Source organism: Xenopus tropicalis, chromosome 5, assembly GCF_000004195.4.
Source record: "Xenopus tropicalis strain Nigerian chromosome 5, UCB_Xtro_10.0, whole genome shotgun sequence".
In the NCBI taxonomy this organism is placed as follows: Eukaryota; Metazoa; Chordata; class Amphibia; order Anura; family Pipidae; genus Xenopus; species Xenopus tropicalis.
In genome coordinates, this window is record NC_030681.2 from 1111769 (window position 1) to 1125493 (window position 13725).

The window sequence follows — 13725 nt, forward strand, 5'->3', positions numbered from 1 at the left end:
GGGGAATATGGAGGGTGCGGAGGCAGGGGGAATATTGGAGGGAACCGAGGAAGAGGCGGAATATGAGAGGGAGAAGGAAGAAAAATATTGAGAGGAGAAAGAGGAGGGATAAGAGAGAAGGGAGAAAAGGAGAGGGAAATATAAGAGGGAAAGGAAATATGAAGAGGAGACAAAAGGAAAGCGGAATATGAGGAGGGCACAAGGAAAAGAAGAGGATAATAAATGAGAGGAAAGAAGAGAGGGAAATAAGGGTGGAAGAGCAGGGGAAATACTGAGGGGAGACAGGGGGATATGAGAGGGAGAAGAGAAGGGATATAGGGAACGAGAGGGGGGGAATATATGAAGCGAGGGAGAAAGAACAGGAGGAGGGAATATGAGGGGGAGAGAAGGAGGAACAAATGAGAGGAGGGAAAGGGGGAATATGAGGGGAAGGAAGAAGAGAATAATGAGAAGGGGAAAGGGGGATATGGAGGGGAAAGGGGGATTATGAGGAGGGAGAAAAAGGAGAGGAATATGAAGGGGGCGAAGGATATGAAGAGAAGCCAGAGAGGGGGAATTAGAGAGGGGAAGATGGGGAATCGGGGAATATGGGAGAGAGGAAGAGGGAATTGAAGAAGGAGAAGAGAGGGTGGATAATGAGGGGAAAGGGGGAAAATATACGAAGGGAGAGAGGGGGGAATATGAGGAGAGAGGAGAGGGGGGAAATGAGGGGGAAAGGGGAATAATAGAGGGAGAACACGAGGGGGAAATTGAGGGGAAGAGGAGGGGGGGAAATATGAGAGGTGGATGAGGGGGGAATATGAGGGAGAGAGAGGGGGAATATGAGGAGAAAGGGGAATAGAGGAAACACGAGGGTGGGAATATGAGGGGAACAGGCGAGGAAAGCTAGAGGGCGGAGAGATGGAGGAGAATAATGAGGGGAAAGGGGGGGAGAATATGGAGGGAGAAAGGGGAGATTATCAGAGGGAGGAAAGGAGAAGTATAGAGGAAGAAGAGAGAGAGAATGAGGAGAGAGGGAGAGGAGAGATAAATAGAGAGAGAGAGAGAGGAGATATGAGAGGGCGGGGGATAATGGAGGAGGAGGGGAGAGGGAATAATATGAGGGGAGAGGGGAATATGAGAGGGAGAGAGAAGGGGGAAATATGAAAGGGGAAGGGAGCAAAAATAGGGCGGGTAAAGGTGGGGAATTTGACGGTGGGAAAGGGGGCGGGAATGCATGAGGGACAAATGGGGGAATATGAGGGGAGAGCGGGATATGAGGGGAGGAGGCGGGGGATTATATGGAGGAGACGAGGACCGAGAGGTGTGGGAAATATGAGGGGAGAAGGGGGGGAAATATAAGGGGGGAAAAGGGCGGGGAATCATGCAGGGAAAGGGCGATATCAGGGAAAAGGGGGAAATATGAGGGGGAGAGGGGCGAATATGTGAGGGCGAGAGGGTGGAATATGAGGAGAGAGGGGGGAATATGAGGGGACACACGGGGAATATGGAGGGGGACGGTCACCGAAGGGGAATTATAAGGGAGACGAGGGGAGGGAATTATGAGGGGGGGAGAGAGGGGGAATATGGAGGGGAATGCACAAAGGTGGGGGGATATGAGGGGGAAAAGGGGGAATAATGAGGGGGGAGAGGGGGAATATCGAGGAGGGGGAGAAAATGGGGGATACTGAAACGGGGGAGAGGCGGGAATTAGGGTGGAAAGGCGGGGAATATGAGGGGACAAGGGGGGAATATGAGGGGAAAGGGCGGGGAATATTGAGGGGGGAAAGGCGGGAATATGGGGTGGGAATATGAGGGCGAGAGGGGGAATACGAGGGGAAAGGGGATTATTGAAGGGAGGAGGGGGGAATAATTGAGGGGAAAGCGCAGGGAATCTAGGAGGGCGGAACAGGGGGAATATGAGGGAAAGGGGGGCGGGGGAAATATGAGGGGTAAACAGGCGGGCGAAGTATGAAGGGAGAGGGGAATGATGAGCGGGGATGAAAGGGGGAATATGAGGGGAAAGGGGGGAACTTATGGAGGGAGAGGGGGAATATGGGGGGAAGAGGGGGAACATGAGGGGAGAGGGGCGGGGAATATGATGGGGAGAGGGGGCGGGAATATCGAGGGGATGAGGAGGGGGGAATTATGAGGGGGAGAGGGGAAAAGGGGGGACATATGAGGGAGGAGAGGCGGGGAATATTGAGGGGAAAGGGGAATATGAGGGGAAAAGGGGGAATAGTTGATGGCGGAAAGGGGGGAATATGAGGGGAGAGGGGGAAATATTTGAGGGGAGAAACGGGGGGAAATATGAGGGTAACGAGGTGAGGCGAATATGAGGGGAAAGGGGGGGAATATGAGGGACGAGAGGGGACAATATGAGGGAAAGGGGGTCGCGGGAATATGAGGACTGAGAGGGGGGGAATATGAGGGGGAGAGGGGGGAATATGAAGGGGAGGAGGGGAATATGAGGGGAGAGGGGGAATAATGAGGGGAGGAGGGAATATGGAGGGTGAGAGGGGGGGAATATGAGGGAGAGGGGGGCGAATATGAGGCGGGAATAAGGGGAATATGACGGGCGAGAGGGGCGGGAATATGAGGGCGAGAAAAGGGGGGGATATGAGGGAGGAGGGGGGCGATATTGAGGGGGGAAAGGGGGAATGATTGAGGGGACGAGAGGGACGGAATATGAGGTGCTGAGAGAAGGCGGGAATATGAGGGATCGGGGGGGAATATATAAGGGGAGAGGGGGAATATGAGGGGATGAGCGCGGGGGAAATATTGAAGGGGACGAGGGGGGGAATATGCAGGGGAAGGAGGGAATATGAGGGGAGAGGGGGGGAATATGAGGGGAAAGGGGGAATATGAGGGGAGAGGGGGAATTATGAGGGAGAGAGGGGGGGGGAATATGACGGCTCGAGAGGGGGAATATGAGCGGGGAGAGGTGGGGATATGTTGGAGGGGAGGAGCGGGCGGAATATGAGGGTCGAGCAGGGGGAATATGAGGGTGAGGAGAGGGGGAATTATGGGGGAAAGGGGGAATATTGGGGGAAGAGGGGGAATTATGAGGGACGTAGAGGGCGGGAATAGCGAGGGGAGAGGGGGAATATGTAGGGCGGAAGGGAAAATGGGAGAGGGGAAATATTGAGGGTCCGAGAGTCGGAATATGAGGGAGGAGAGGGGGGAATATGGAAGGGTGGAGAGGGGGAAGTCTTGAGGGGATACGAGGGGAATATGAGGGGGAACTCGAAAGGAGGGGGGACGGGTGAGGAAATATTGGGGGGGGAAAGGGGGGGATATGAGGGTAGCAGAGGTGGGAATATTGAGCGGGGAGCAGATATGAGGAGGGGGGGGGAGGAATATGAGCGGTCGATAGGAAGAGACGAGGGGGAATTATGAGGGCTGGGAGAAGGGGAAGTGATGAAGCTGGTCGACTGAGGGGGAATGACGGGGGAAGAGATGGGGACATACGAGGGGCGGAGAAGAGGTGCGGCGGGGAATATGCAGCGGGAGAGGGGTGCGGAATTATGAGGGCATGAGAAGAGGGGAGAATATAGGCGACTACAAGCAGACGGGAATATCGAGCGCCCGGATCATCCCTCGATGAGGGGGGAATATGAGGCGGAGGAGGGGGAATATGAGAGAGACTGGGAAGAGGGGAAGTATGAGGGGGAAGAGAGGGGGGAATATGAGGGGAGAGAGGGGGAATATGAGGGGAGAGGGGGGAATATTGAGGGGAGGAAAGGGACAGGAGGAATACTCGGAGGCGGGGAATTATGAGGGCGAAGAAGAGGGGAATATTGAGGGAGTGGATGCAGGGGGAATAGTCGAGGGGAGAAGGGGGGGAATATGAGGGGAAGAGGGGAATATGGGAGTGAGAGAGAGGGGGAATAATGAGGCGGGGAACTAGGTGGGTAGATATCAGGGGGGGAAAAGGGGGGGAATATGAGGGGGGATACGAGAAAGAGGGGGGATATTTGAGGGGTTGAGAGGCGGGGGAATATGAGGGGAGAGAGCGGGAATATGAGGGAGAGGGGGGGACATATGAGGGCGAAAGGGGGAATATGAGGGGGAAAGGGGGAATATGACGGGGAGAGGGGGGAAATAGGGAGGGGAGAAAAGAGGGGGAATATGAGGGAGGAGAGGGGGAATATGAGGGAGGGCGGAGAGGGGGAATATGAGGGGAGGAGAGGGGGAATATGAGGGCGAGGAGGGCGCGGAAATTGAGGGGACGAGGGGGCAATATGAGGGGACGAGGGTGGGAATATGAGGGAGAGGGGGAATATGAGGGAGAGGGGGGGGGAATATGAGTGGGAAAAGGGGAATATGAGGGGAGAGGGGGGGGCATATGTGAGAGGGGAAAGGGGAATATGAGGAGGGAGGGGGGGAATATGAGGAGGAGAGGGGGAATATGAGGGGCGAGAACGGGGGGGAACTATGAGGGGGAAAGCGGGGGGAATATGGGGGACGAGAGGGGGAATAGTGAGGGGGAGAGGGGGGAATAGTAAGGAGAGAGGGGGAATATTTGAGGGGAGGAGAGGGGGGAGATATGAGGGCGAGAGGGGGAATTATGAGTGGGGAGAGGGGGGAATTATGAGGGGAAAGGGGAATATAGGGGGATGAGAGGGGGAATATGAGGGGAGAGAGGGGGAAATATGAGGCGACGAGGGGGGACATATGAGGAAAGGGGGACATTTATGAGGGCGATGGAGGGAATCTATGGAGGGGATAGAGAGGGGCGGAATACTTGTGAGGGGGGAGGGGAGGAATATGGAGGGGAGAGAGGGGGCGAATGATTATGAGGGGGGGATAAAGGGGAATTAATGGGGGAAAGGGGAACGAATATGAGGCGAAAGGCGGAAATGAGGGGAAAGGTAGGGTAATATGAGGGGAAAGGGGGGATATAAGGGGAGAGAGAAGGGGGAATATAGGGGGAGAGGCGTGGGGGAATATGCAGGGGCGAGAGGGGAATATGAGGGGAGACGGGGGGGAGTTATGAGGAGAGAGAGGGGAGAATGATGAGGGGACGAGGGGGGAATATGAGGGGAACAAGGCGGGAATGATGAGGGGGAAAGGGGAGAATCTATGAGGGGGGAAAGGCGGGATAGGGAGGGGAAAGGGGGAACTATGGAGGGGAAAGCGGGGAATAGTGAGGGCGGAAAGCGGGGAGATATAGTGGAGGGGAGAAGAGGGAGGAATACGCGAGGGGGATGAGGGGGAATATGCAGGGGGAAGAGGGCCGGGGAATATGAGGTCGAGGAGGGCGGGGAAGTGGGGGGTCAATATGAGGGGGGAAAGGCCGGGAATGGATGAGGGGGGAAAGCGGGAAATTATGATGGGTCGGGAGAGAGGGCGGGGGAAAAGGAAAAAGGGAATGTGAAGGGCGAGAGGAGGGGATATTGAGTGGGGTGACGAGGTGCGGAATATGACGGGGAGAGGGGAGATTATGAGGGAGGAGGGAATTATGAGGGGAAAGGGGGACATATGAGGGGAAAGGGGGAATATGAGGGTGGAGAGAGGGAAATATGAAGGGGAGAGGGGAATACTGTGAGGGGAAAGGGGGAATATGAGGGGAAAAGGGGATATTGGAGGGGGACGAGGGGGGGAAATATTGAGGGGAGAGGGGGAAATATGAGGCGAAAAGGGGAATATTGAGGGGAGAGGGGGGAACTATGAGGGGTGAGAGCGGGTGAATCATGACGGGGAAAGGGGAATATGAGGGGAAAAGGGGGAATATGAGGGGGAGAGGGGGAATATGAGGGAGGAAGAGGGAGGGGCGGGAATATGAGGGTGACAGGCAGGGGGGGGAATATTGAGGGGAAGAGGGGGGACATATGAGGGGAAAGGGGAATATAGGGGGAAAGGGGGAAATATGAGGTGGAGAGGGGAATAGAGGGGAAAGCGGGGAATATGAGGGAAAGGGGAATATGAGGGGGAAAGCGGGGGAATATGAGGGAGGAAAAGGGGGGAATATGATGGGGAAAGGGGTGAAATATGAGGGGGAAAAAGAGGGGAAATGAGGGGAGAGGGGGGGGAAATATGAGGGGATAAGGCGGGAATATGACGGGCAAAGGGGGAATATTGAGGAGGGAAAGGGGGAATAGGAGGGGAGAGGCGGAATATAGGGGGAGAGAGGGCGGGAATACTGAGCGGGACGAGGGTGGAATTATGAGGGGGACAGGGGCGAGGGAATATGAGGGGGGAGAGGGGGGGGAATTATGAGGGGAGAGAGGGGGAATTATGGGGGAGGAGGGGGAATATTGAGGGGAGAGGGGGAATTATAGGGAAAGGCAGGGCAATATGTGAGGGCGGAAAGGCGGGAATATGAGGGAGGAGGAGAAGCTAGGGGGAAATATGGAGGAGAGGGGGAAATATGAGGGAGAGAGGGGGAATATGAGGGGGGAGAGGGGGCGGAATATGAGGGGGAGACGGGGGAATTAGAGGGGACGAGAGGGGGGGAAATATGAGGGTAAGAGAGGGGGAATTATTGAGGGGAGGAGGGGGAGAATTATTGAGGGTGAGAGGGGGGAATATGAGCGGGGGAAAGGGGAATGATTTGAGGGGGAGAGAGGGGGATAACTGAGGGGGGAGAGAGTGGGGGAATATGAGGGGATGCGAGAGGTGGGAATATGAGGTTGCGAGAAGATGGGGAATAGAGCTCGGGAGAGGGGGGAATACTCGAGGGGAGCAGGCGCGGGGGGGAATATTGAGCGGACGAGAGGGGGAATACTGAGGGAGACGAGGGGGAAATTTGAGGGGAGAGAGGGGGAATATGAGGGGAGAGGGGAGGGGAATATAGGGGAGAGTGGGGGAATATTGAGGGGAGAGGGGGAATATGAGGGGGAAAGGTGCGCGGAATATGAGGGGGAAAGGGGGGAATATGAGGGGAGCAGAGGGGAAATATTGAGGGAAGAGGGGGGATATTAGAGGGGGGAGAGAGGGGAATATGAGGGGAGGAGGGGGGGGAATATGCAGGGAAAGGGGGGAATATTGAAGGGGGAAGTAAAAGGGGGAATAGAGCGGGGAGAGGGGGAAATATGAGGGAAGAGAGAGGGGGGAATATGGTGAGGTGACGAGGGGGAATATGAGGGGAGAGGGTGGAAGATTGAGGTGGGAGAGAGGGGGAATATGGAGGGGACAGAGGGGGAATATGAGGGGAGGAGAGGCGGAATATGACGGATGAGAGGGGGATATATGTGGGAGAGGTGAGGGGGGAATACGGGGACAAAGGGGGAATATTGAGGGGAGAAGGGTGGGAATATGAGGGGAAAGGGGGAATATGAGGGGGGAAAGGGGGGGAAGAATATGAGGGGAAGAGGTGGGGGAATCATGAGGGAGAGGGGGGAATTATGAGGGGAAGGGGGGGGAAATGAGGCGAAGGAGAGGGGATATGAGGGAGGAGAGGGGGGAAAGAAGGGGAGAGAGGGGGAATATGAGGGGAGAGGGGGGGAATATGAGGGGAGAGGGGGGGAATATGAGGGGAGAGGGGGGGGATTATGAGGGGGAAAGAGGGGGGAATATGAGCCGGGGTGACGAGAGGGGAATATGAGGAGAGAAGAGGAGGAATAGGAGGGGGAGAGGGGGGGAACTATGAGGGGAAAGGGGAAATTAATGAGGGGGAGAGGGGAATATGAGGGGAGAGAGAGGGGGAATATTGAGGGGCGAGAGGGGGAGAATATTGAGGGGGGGAGAGAGGGTGGAATATGAGGGGGGAAAGGGGGAAATATGAGGCGAAAGGGAGAAATATGCGAGGGGAAAGGGGGATATATGAGGGAGGAAAGGGGTAATATGAGTGGGGAAAGGGGGAATATAAGGGGAGAGAGGGGGGAATATGAGGGGAGAGGGGGGAATAATGAGGGGGAGCAGGAGGGGGAATTTCTGAGGCGGGGAGGGGGGAATATGAGGGGATGAGAGGGGGAATATGAGGGAGAGGGGAATATTGAGGGGGGAATGAGGGCAATATGAGGAAAGGGAAGAATATGAGGGGAAAGGGGGGAGGAATATGAGGGGAACAAGGGGAAATGAGGGAACAGGGGAATATGAGGGGGAAAGAGGGATATAGGGGATAGACGAGGGGGAAAAATAGGTGGGGAGAGGGGGGACATATTTGAGGGGAGGGGGGGAATATGAGGGGAGAGGGGGGTGGAGAAGGGGTACGGTAATATGAAGGGGGGGAAAGGGGGGAATATCGAGGGGGGGAGGAAAGGGGAATATGAGGGAGGAGGAGGTGCAGGGAAGGCACAAAAAGCGCGGGAATGTGAGGGTGAGGAGGCGGGATATGAGGGGAGAGGGGGGAATATGAGGGGGAGAGGGGGAATATGAGGCGGAGACGGGCGGAATATGCAGGGGAACAACAGGGTGGGATAATTGAGGGGAAAGGGGGAATATGATGGGGACGAGAGGGCGGAATTATGAGGGGTATATTGAGGCGGGAATTGCAGGGGAAAGGGGGAATACTGAGGGGACTAAGGGGGAATATGAGCGGGAGAGAGGAGGGGGAATATGAGGCGAGAGGGTGGAATATGAGGGGAAAAGGGGGGAGAATAGGAGAGGTAGAGGGGAAGTATGAGGGGGATGAGAGGGGTGAATATGAGGAGGCGAAGAGGGGGGAATATGAGGGTGAAGAGGGGGAAATTATGAGGGGAGAGGGGGAATATTGAGGCGCGGAGAGGGGGAATATGAGGGAAGGGGGCAATATGAGCGGAGGAGTGGGGGGAATATGAGGAAAGGGGAATTGAGGGTGGAGAGGGGGGAAATGAGGGAGCAGGGAATTATGGAGGGGGATGAGGGGTGGGGAATATGACGGGGAAAGGCGGTGGGAGATATAGAGGGCGACGAGAGGGAATATGAGGGGAGAGGGCGGGGAATATAAGGGCAGAGAGAGGGGGATAAGATATAGGGGAGAGGGGGGGGGGATATGAGGGGAGTGAGAGGAGGGGGAATATGGAGGGAGAGGGCGGGGCGAATATGAGGGGAAAGGGGGAATATGACGGGGAGAGGGGGGAATAGAGGGGAGACGAGGGGGGAATATGAGGGGAGAAGTGGGAATATAGGGGAAAGGGGGAATATGAGGGGGGCCGAGGAGGGGGAATATGAGGTGACGATCGAGCGAGACTGCCGGGGAATATGAGGGAGAGGGGATTGATATGAGGGGATGAGCAGGGGGAATATGGATAGGGGGGGAAAAGGTGGCGGGGAATATGAGGGGAAAGGCGAGGAATACTTGAGGGGAAAGGTGGGGAAGTATGAGGGGGAAAGGGTAACTATGAGGGGGAAAGGAGAATATAAGGGGGAGGAGAAAGGGGAATATCGAGGGCTGCAGAGGGGGGGAATATAGACGGGGAGAGAGGGGAATATGAGGGAGAGAGGGGGCATATTGAGGGGAGAGAGGGGGAAAATATGAGGGAGGAGGGGGAATACTGAGGGGAAAGGGGGGAATATGAGGGAAAGGAGAAATATGAGGGTAAAAGGGGGAATATGAGGGGGAGAAAGGGGCGATTATGAGGGGAAAGGGGGAATATGAGGGGGAAAGGGTCGGAATATGAGGGAAGACGAGCGGGAATAGGAGTGACGATGAGGGGGAATTATGAGGGAGAGAGGAGGGGGAAATATGAGGGAGAGGCGGGAAATATGAGGGTCGGGAGAAGGCTGGAAATTTGCAGGGGAGAGCGGGAGGGAATATGAGGGAGAGGGGGGAATATGAGGGGGGAAAGGGGAACGTTATTGAGGGGAAGAGGTCCGGGAATAATGGGGCGATGAGAGGGGGAACTTATCGAGGCGGGAGGGGGGGAATATTGAGGGGGAGGAGAGGCGGGAATATGAGGGGAAAGGGGGAATATTGAGTGGAGAGGGGGGATAAATATGAGCGGGCGAAAGGGGGAACTATTTGAGGGTGGAGAGAGGGGAATAATGAGGGCGGGAGAGGGGGGAGAATTATGAGGGTGAGAAGGAGTAGGTGGGGAATATTGATGGCGGTGAGAGGGTGGGGAATTATTGAGGGGGCAAAGGGGGAATATGAGGGGAGAGTGGCGAATATGGAGGGAGAGAGGGGGAATTATGAGGGGGAAAGGGGGATATGAGGGGATAGAGGGGATGGAATATGAGGAGGAAAGGTGGGAATATGAGGTGGACGAAGGCGGGAATATGAGGGAGAGAGCGGGAATATGAGCCGGGAAGGGGAATATGAGTGGGAGAGGGAGGGAGATAGGCACGGGGAAGACGGGGGGGGCGATATGAGGGGGCGAAAAGGGGCGAATGATTTGAGGGGACGTAAGGTGAAGGAGGGGGAATTGAGGGGAAAGGGGGGGGAATTACTGAGGAGACGCGGGGGGGGAAATATGAGGGGAGAGAGGGGGACATATGAGGGGAGAGGGGGTATATCGTGGAGGGGGAGAAGGCTGGGGAATATGAGGGAAATGGGGCAATATTGAGGGGGAAAGGGGGAATATGAGGCGGGAAAGGGGGGATACATAAGGGATGAGAGAGGGGGAGTTATGAGGGGAAGAAGGGGGGGAATATTGAGGGCAGAGAGGGGGAATATGAGGGCGGGAAGGGGGATATGAGGGGGACGAGGGGCGTGGAATATGTAGGGGAGAGGGGGGGACATATTCGAGGGAGAAGAGGCGTGGGGAATATGAGGAGAGGGGGCGGGGAATATGAGGGGGATGAGGGGAATTATGAGGGGGAAAGGGGCAGAATTGAGGGATAAGGCGGGAAATATTGAGGCGACGAGAGGGGGAATATAATTGAGGGTCGATGAGGGGGGGAATTATGAGGGGAGAGAGGGGAATTATTGAGGGGAAAGGTGGATAATATGAGGGGAAGGAAAGGCGGGGAATAATGTAGGTGAGAGAGGGGAATATGAGGTGGGGAAAGGGGAATATGAGGGGAAAGGGGGGGAATATGAGGGGGAGAGAGGGGGGAATATGAGGGGAGTCAACGAGGGGGGGGGAATATTGAGGGGGGCGAGAAAGGGGGGGAATATGAGGGAGAGAGGGGGGAATATGAGCGCGTGGAAAGGGGGGATATTGAGGGGGGAAAGGCTGGTGAATCATGGAGGGGGAGAAGGGGGAAATATGAGGGGAGCGAGAGGGGGAACTATGAGGGGACGAGAGGGGGAATATTGAGGGGACGGAGGGGGGGAATATAGCAGGGGGGAAAGGTGGGAATACTTTGAAGGGCGGAGAGACGTGGGAATCATGAGGGGAAAGGGGAATATGAGGGGGAGGAGGGGGAATATGAGGGCGAGAGAGGCGGGATATGAGGGGGAAAGGGGAATATGAGGGAGAGGGGGGGAATATTGAGGGTGAGAGGGGCGGGAAAGGGGGAATCATGAGGGGAATAAAGGGTGGGGGAAATTTGAGGGGCGAGAGGAGGGGGAATATGAGGGAGAGGGGGGAATCATGAGGGGGAGAGGGGGGCGAATGATTAGGGGACGAGGGGAATATGAGGGAGGAGAGGGAATATGAGGGGGAAAAGGGGGAATATGAGGGGAAAGGGGAATTTGAGGGGGTGGATGAGGGGAATATGAGGGGAAGGGGGAATATTGAGGGGAGGAGGGGGGGGGAACTATGACTGTGGAGGGGGGGGAAATCATGAGGGGAAATGGGGAATATTGAGGGGAGAAGAAGGCCGGGGAAAGGGGGAAATATGATGGGGGAAAGGGGAATATGAGGGTCGAGAGGGGGGAATATGAGGGTCGAGAGGGGCGGGAATATGAGGGGAGAAGGGGGAGGGCAAATGAGGGGAGAGCAGGGGGAAATACTGAGGGGACAAGGGGGAATATGAGGGTGAGAGAGTGAATATGAGGGGGGAAAGGGGAGATATGAGGGGGGAAAGGGGTGTGGAATATGAAGGCGAAAAAGGGGGAATATGAGGGAGAGGGGAATATTTTTCGAGGGGGGAAAGGGGAGGGGAATATGAGGGGGAGAGGGGACGGGGAATATGAAGGAGAGAGGGGGGAATATTGAGGGGAAAGGGGGAGTATTGAGGGGAAGCGGGGGGAATATGAGGGAGGAGAAAGGGGATTATTATGAGGCGGAGAGGGGGGGAATATGAGGGGGAGAGAGGTGGGGAATATGAGGGGAGAGAGGGGAATTTATTCTATGAGGGGACAAGGGGGGAATATGCAGGGGTACGAGGTGGGAATATTCGACGGGGACGAGGGGTGGATATGAAGGGAGAGGGGGCAATATGAGGGGAGAAGGGGGGGGATATGACGCGCGGAGAGGGGGGGGGGGAATATGAGGGGAGAGGGGGAAATGAGGGAGAGAGGGGGATTGAGGGGGAAAGAAAAGGGGCAATATGAGGGGGAAAGGGGGGGAATTATTGAGGGGAAGGGGGCGGAATATGAGGGGGCGGAAAGGGGGATAGGAGGGACGAGGGGGGAATATGAAGGGCAGAGGGGGAATATGAGGTGGAACCAGGTAATATGAGGCGGAAAGGGGGGGAATATTGAGGCGGAAGACGGGGAATATGAGGGGGAGAGGGGGGAATATGAGGGGACGGAGAGGGGGAATATGAGCGGGGAAAGGGGGAATATGAGTGGAGAAGGGTTTTATATGTAGTAGGGGAGAGAGCCGGGAATATGATGTGGGGAAAGGGGGAATATGAGTGCGGGACAAGGGGAATATGAGGGGGAGGATGGGGGTCGAGAAGGGGAAATGTGATTGGGGGAGGGCGGGGGAATTATCGTGAGCGGGGGAGACACGGGAGGGAATATGAGGGGAGAGAGGGGAATATGAGGGGGGGTGGAAAGGGGAAATATGAGTGGGCGGGAAGTGGGAATAGGAGGAGGAGAGGGGCGGGGAATGATGAGGGGGGAAGGGGGAATATGAGGGCCTGAGAGAGGGGGGAATAGTAGGGGAGAGGGGAATTGACGGAGCGAAGAGGAGGGGGGAATATGAGGGGAAAGGGGGGGAATATGAGGGGGAGAAGAAAGGGGGGAAATAGGAGGGAGCAGACGGGGGGAATATTGAGGGAAAGGGGGAGATGAGGGGAGAAGAGGGCGGGAATATAGGGGAGAGAGAGGTCGGAATATGAGGGGAAAGGGGGCGGAATATGGGAGGGAAGAGGGGGGGGAATATTGCAGGCGAGAGGGGGGGAACAGGGGGAATATGACGGGGATAACAGGGGGAATTTTGCAGGGAGGAGGGGGAATATGAGGGGAAGTCAGGGGGGAATGATCTGAGGGTGACGAGGGGGGAAATATGAGAGGAGAGAAGCTGGGAATATGAGGGTGAGAAGAGGGGGAATATGAGTGGGAGCAAAAGGGGGGGATTATGAGGGACGGGGGAAAAGGGGGAATACTGAGGGGGGGACGAGAGGTGGGAATATGAGGGGAAAGGGGAATATGAGCGGAGAGAGGGGGAATATGAGGGGAGGGGGGCAATATTTAGAGGGGGAAAATTGGGGAATATGAGGCGCGGGAGAGAGGCTGGGGATAAAGGGGGGGAAACTTATTGAGGGGGGGGGGAAAGGGAATATGGCAGGGCATGAGAGGGGGGAATATGAGGGGAATTGAGGGGGGAATGAGAGGGGGAGAGGGGGAAGTTATGAGGGGCATGAGAGGGGGGAACTATGAGGGGAAAGGGGAAATATGAAGGGGAGAGGGGGGAATATGGGGGGAAAGGGGGAGAATATGAGGGGGGAAGGGGGGGAATACTGAAAGGGGAAGGGGAATATGAGGGAGAGGGGAATATGAGATGGAAACGGGGGGTAATATGAGGGGGAGAGGCGGGGGAATAT